Genomic DNA, 6,760 nt, shown 5'->3' with positions numbered 1-6,760 from the left:
CACATATACATATTTTGCAACATTAATAGAAATAAAGTAAAGTGTTAATCTTGTTGTGATCACAGCCAAGCAAACTAACTCCTCCATTACAAACATTGCTAGATAATTTGATCATTACTTAGGGCAACACCAATGGGGCGACCCATTTCATTCGTCCGCGTCCGTTAGGGTCGGCGCAGACAAAAGTGGCGGCCCAACGCGCCGACCCAAACTCAAATCGTGTTCGTCTGGCGTCCGCGCCGACCCATTTCCGGCCCAAAATTGCGCCTGGAATGTGTCGGCACGGACGCGCCGCGCGTCTCCTCGCCGTCCGCTGCGTCCCCACCTGGCGGCCACCCAACCGCCACCGGTCGTCTTATTTATGACGACCACCGACAGCGGGCCCACGCGTCAGCCAGTGGAAACGTCCTTTTTTAACCACGCATGCGGCGGGGTCGGCCTCTTCCACTTCTCCCGTCCACATCTGCCCCCCACCACCACTCCCTTTGCTTCCTCGCCGGCAACCGCAAACCCTAGCCATCACTAGTAGAAAAAGGGTAAAATGTGAAGCACATTAGTGCCGGTTTGGTTTTGAGCCGGCACTAATGTGTGCATTAGTGCCGGTTCCAACGGCTAGCCGGCCGCTCTCATTAGTACCGGTTCATGGCGAACCTTTAGCACCGGTTCATGCCACGAACCGATACTAAAGTGAGTGGTGGCAGGATGTTGTCAGTCCGGGGCCCCTCCAGCACCTTTAGTACCGGGTCGTATCACGAACCGGTACTAACGGTCGTCCTACATACACCCTTCGTCCACCCGAGCTCGCTCTGTTCTTCCCCTTTCCCCTCTCCTCTTTGTTCTTCCCCTCTTCCTCTCAAGCTCATCACACATTTTGCCCAAAATTTGTCAAGATTTGAAGGCCCCCACCCATTCAAATGATCACAAAGGTTAGCAACTTTGTCCTTTCATCTCTCATTGCTAGATTAGCTCTTGCAATGCTTTATATAGTGATTGATTTGTGAGTTTAATAATTTGGGAGGAATTATATATATGTGCTAGTATTTGATTTATATGCAATTTGAGGTCGAAAATAACACTTAGTTTGCATATGTAGGTGTGGTTTACTTAGTGCCTTCTAAATCTCCGTCGTAACCACCGTCGATCGCCCGCACCGTCCCGTCGTTGGCACCACCTTATGGTGAGCCTCTTGTTCATGAATGTTTTATATAAAAAATTGATGTTTGTGTGATTTGGATATATAGTTACTCGTATAATTATCTTACCCGTACGTTGTTTGTTATACATAGTGCCATGGTTTTGATATCCGTCCCCGTTGGCCCTCGTCCGAGTTATGATTCGGATGTGGTATATTCTCTTTTAAAACTATTTGTTGCATTTCGTGTTTTTGACAAATTATGCCCATCAAGCTGACATAAATATTTGTATGTAGGAGGTATGTGAACCGGAAATTCCAACCGACCCTATTGTCGAGAGATTAAATTTAGTTGAAAGAGAAAACAAGGATTTGAAAGAAAAAAATTGAAAAGAATTGAGGGTGAGAAGATGGAACTGGAGTTGCATGTTGCCGATGTCATCGATGATCACAAGATTAAGATGGAGAAAATGCGCTTGAAGATTAGAAAGATTAGAAAATATGCCATTCATAGTGAGGCTTGGTATCATTATGCTGTTGGATCAATTGTTACCTTAGTTGCGATCTTGATCACATTTGTTGTTGCATTTAAATTCTTTAGATAGAGAGTTATTTGTTTGTTGCATTTAAGTGTTGTATGATCTTTATGTATGAACTTGTATTAATTTGGTCTTTTCGGTGTTGTGTAATGAAGATGAGACGACAATGGATGTACGATGACCGATGCTCTCCCAAGTTCAATAATGGCGTGCAAACTTTTCTGCTTGCGGCTGAGGCAAACAAGCGGGCGGATGGTTTTATGCCTTGTCCATGTGTTGGCTGTAAGAATGATAACAATTACTCTAAGTCAAGAACCATTCACGTCCACCTGTTTGAGTCCGGTTTCATGCCCCACTATAATGTTTGGACCAAGCACGGAGAAAGAGGGGTTATGATGGAAGACAATGAAGAAGAAGAGGACGACGAAAGCTATCCTAGCCATGATGGGTTCCCTGAATACGATGATACAACAATGGGGGAAGAAGTTGAGCCGGCAATGCGGGAAGAAGCTGAAGAAGAGGCATCAGATGAGCCCGCTGATGATCTAGGTCGGGCCATTGCCGATGCAAAGAGAAACTGCGCAAGTGATTTGGAGAAGAAGAAGTTGCAGCACATGTTAGAGGATCACAAGAAATTGTTGTACCCGAATTGCAAACCGGACAAGAAAAATTTGGGCACCACACTGGAATTGCTGCAATGGAAGGTAGAGAATGGTGTATCTGACAAGGGATTTGGAAAGTTGCTGGTAATGATAAAGAATATGCTTCCAAAGGACAATGAATTGCCTGAGAGTACGTACGAAGCAAAGAAGGCTGTCTGCCCTCTAGGGTTAGAGGTGCAGAAGATACATGCATGCCCTAATGACTACATCCTCTACCGTGGTGAGTACGAGGATTTGAACGCTTGCCCGGTATGCGGTGCATTGCACTATAAGATCAGGCGCGATGACCCTGGTGATGTCGAGGGCGAGCACCCCAGGAAGAAGATTCCTGCCAAGGTGATGTGGTATGCTCCTATAATACAACGGTTGAAACGTTTGTTCCAAAACAAAGAGCATGCCAAGGCGATGCGATGGCACAGAGAAGACCGCAAGAAAGACGGAAAGTTGAGAGTACCCACTGACGGGTCGCAGTGGAGAAAAATCGAGAGAAAGTACAGGAAGGAGTTTGCAGATGACGCAAGGAACGTATGGTTTGGTCTAAGCGCAGATGGCATTAATCCTTTTGGGGAGCAGAGCAGCAACCATAGTGCTTGGCCTGTGACTCTATGTTTGTATAACCTTCCTCCTTGGTTGTGCATGAAGCGGAAGTTCATTATGATGCCAGTGCTCATCCAAGGCCCTAAGCAACCCGGCAACGACATTGATGTGTACCTAAGGCCATTAGTTGAAGAACTCTTACAGCTGTGGAATGGAACAGTTGTACGTGCGTGGGATGAGCACATGGGGGAAGAATTTGACCTAAAGGCCTTGCTGTTCGTGACCATCAATGATTGGCCTGCTCTCAGTAACCTTTCAGGACAGACAAACAAGGGATACCGCGCATGCACGCACTATTTGGATGATACCGACAGTATATATTTGGACAATTGTAGGAAGAATGTGTACCTGGGACATCGTCGATTTCTTCCGAGCAGGCATCCCGTAAGAAAGGAAGGCAAGAATTTCAAAGGTGAGGCGGATCACCGGACGAAGCCTCGCCACCGTACTGGTGCTAATATACATGATATGGTCAAGGATTTGAAGGTAGTCTTTGGAAAGGGTCCTGACGGACAACCTGTTCTGAATGACGCTGACGGACGCGAGCCATGTGGAAGAAGAAATCTATATTTTGGGACCTGCCCTATTGGAAAGACCTAGAGGTCCGCTCTACAATCGACATGATGCACGTGACAAAGAATCTTTGCGTGACCCTGCTTGGCTTCTTGGGCGTGTATGGGAAGACAAAAGATACACCTGAGGCACGGGAGGACCAGCAACGTATGCATGGAAAAGATGGCATACATCAGGGTCATGCTAGCTACGCTCTTACCAAAGAAGAGAAGGAAATCTTCTTTGAATGCCTGCTCAGTATTAAGGTACCGTCTGGCTTCTCGTTGAATATAAAGGGAATAATAAACATGGCAGAGAAAAAGTTCCAGAACCTAAAGTCTCATGACTGCCACATGATTATGACGCAACTGCTTCCGGTTGCATTGAGGGGGCTTCTACCGGATAACGTTCGATTAGCCATTGTGAAGCTATGTGCATTCCTCAATGCAATCTCTGAGAAGGTAATCGATCCAGAAATCATACCAAGGTTAGAGAATACTTTGGTGCAATGTCTTGTCAGTTTCGAGTTGGTGTTCCCACCATCCTTCTTCAACATCATGACGCACGTCCTAGTTCACCTATGCGAAGAGATTAACGTTTTGGGTCATGTATTTCTACACAATATGTTCCCCTTTGAGAGGTTCATGGGAGTCTTAAAGAAATATGTTCATAACCGTGCTAGGCCAGAAGGAAGCATCTCCAAGGGCCATGAAAATTAGGAGGTGAATGAGTTTTGTATTGACTTTATTCCTGGCCTTAAGCCGATTGGTGTTCCTGAATCGCGGCATAAGGGCAGACTGGATGAAAAGGCATGCTAGGAGGGAATCAAAAAATATGTATGGACGGACATTCTCTCACTAAAGCACACTACACAGTTCTACAGAATTCCACCTTGGTGGCTCCGTATATGGACGAACACAAGAATTTTCTACTCTCCAAACACCCGGAGCGGTCTGATGACTGGATTACACGTGAACAAACTAGGAGTTTCGCCGGCTGGTTGCAGACATGTACCATGCATGACGCCTCTATTGGAGATGACCTGTACTCGCTGTCCTAGTTACCATCTTCGAATATAATGACTTTCAAAGGGTACGAGATAAATGGTAATACATTTTACACGATCGTCCAAGATAAGAAGAGCACCAACCAAAACAGTGGTGTCCTCTTTCATGTAACAACCAAGACGGGAAAGGAAACATATTATGGTTACATAGAGGAGATATGGGAACTTGACTATGGACGTGGTTTGAAGGTCCCTTTGTTTTGGTGCAAATGGGTCAATATGACACGAGGCGGGGTAATGGAAGACCCGCAGTATGGAATGACAACAGTGGATCTCAACAATCTTGCGTATGCAGACGAACCATTCGTCCTAGCTAATGATGTGGCACAGGTTTTCTATGTGAAGGATATGTCTACCAAGCCGAGAAAAAGAAAAGATAAGGAAGAGAATGCATCATACGATGAGCCAAAGCGCCACATAGTTCTTTCTGGGAAGAGAAACATCATGGGAGTGGATGACAAGACAAACATGTCAGAAGATTATGAAAAGTTTGATGAAATTGCTCCATTCACAGTGAATATTGACCCAAGCATCCAGTTAAATGATGAAGATTTTCCATGGCTACGGCGCAAAGGGACACACGCGAAGAATAAGTTTCACACCCAAAGATCTGGGATGTGATCGACTTCAATATCATCACTTTCTTCTGTGTTTCACACCCAGGAGGGAATCTCTGTAATAATTAGGGTAGCTATGTGTTTTGGCATTTGAAACGCGAAGAAATTTTATGTGCAAACAAATTCTTTCATGCATTTACTGATTTTTTCAGCTAAATGACCCTGAAATTGAAAAGCATTTCAAATGAACTCAGAAAATGTTGAAAGTTGGCATGGTATCGTAATTTCACCCACATAGCATGTGCAAAAAAGTAGAGAGGGTTACCGCAAAAACTGGATGCACTTCATGTACAAAATGGACAATCTCTTTCGAAATATCAGGGTTTTGGACGAAAACTCATCCGTTACAAAGGCATTTCATTTTTTAAATAACCTAAGCATTACCAAATTGAATATAATGATAAAACACACTAATATTAAACATAAGAAAAAAGAATCACTGGAAAATCTATTTTCAAAGTTAAGTTATTCATAAACTCACACAAAATTCAAATAATTCAAAATTTAAACTATTCAAATTTGAAAACTACCAGCACTAACAGAAAGTTTGTAATTTTTTGTACCTAAAGCAAAAATATTCACAAAGAAACTCTAAATATAGGAAAAAACAACTCAGAAATAAATAAAACAAAAATAAATAAAGCAAAAAAATAAGAAAATAAAAAAGCCCGCCTACTGCGCCACAACGGCCTGCATACGACTAGAAACCCAACCTGTTGTTGGGCCAGGATGCAGGCCTGCAAAAGCCCAGTAGGCCTGCTTTGGAGAGGAGCTCGAGAGAGCTACCGCACTCGGGCTTATAAACCAGTGCGGACGCCCCTCGGCTAGCGAGGTGGGACTAAACATGACGCACCGCACCTGTGCCAGTGCACCCCCTTTAGTACCGGGTGATGGCTCAAACCGGTACTAAAGACCGGTACTAAAGGGTGTGCGCTTCCCGCCGCTTGGCCTGGGCAAAACAGACCTTTAGTACCGGTTGGTGGCTTCAACCGGTACTAAAGGTTGTTCTATATAAGAAAACACTTCAAAAAAATCAATTTCTCATCTCTCCCTCTGCCCCGTCGCCGCCACCCCCGTCGCCGTCCTCGTCGCCGTCCGTCACCGTCCACGTCCCCGTCGTCCCCGTCGCCGCGCCCCGCCCCGTCGCCGCGCCACGCCCCGTCCTCCCCGCCCGGCCCGTCCCCGTCCCCGTCGTCGTCTCCCCGTCCCCTTCCCCGTCATCACCGCCCGTCTCCGTTCCCGTCGCCGCCCCCCGTCGCCGCGCCTCACCGATGAGCTCCTGCCCCAGCTGCCATGTCCACACACACACACATTGTTATAGAAATGTTAGTAATTTTTCAATTTTTTAGTTATAGAAATGTTATAATTTTTTCTATTTTTTAGTTATAGAAATATTTATAGAAATGTTAGCAATTTTTCTGTTTTTTAGTTATAGAAATATTAGAAATGTTAGTTATATATATAGAAATTTTAGAAATTTTAGAGTTAGTTTTAGCTAGATGAATTAGATTAATGTCAAATTGTTAGAATTTGCATATAGAATTTTAGTTATCACAATCCAATCATTTAAAAAATGTTACTTTTTGCGGGCATAT

This window comes from Triticum urartu, chromosome 5A (genome assembly GCF_056163025.1).
Source record: "Triticum urartu cultivar PI428250 chromosome 5A, HENAU_Tu73, whole genome shotgun sequence".
NCBI lineage: Eukaryota > Viridiplantae > Streptophyta > Magnoliopsida > Poales > Poaceae > Triticum > Triticum urartu.
This window is presented reverse-complemented; position numbering follows the sequence as displayed.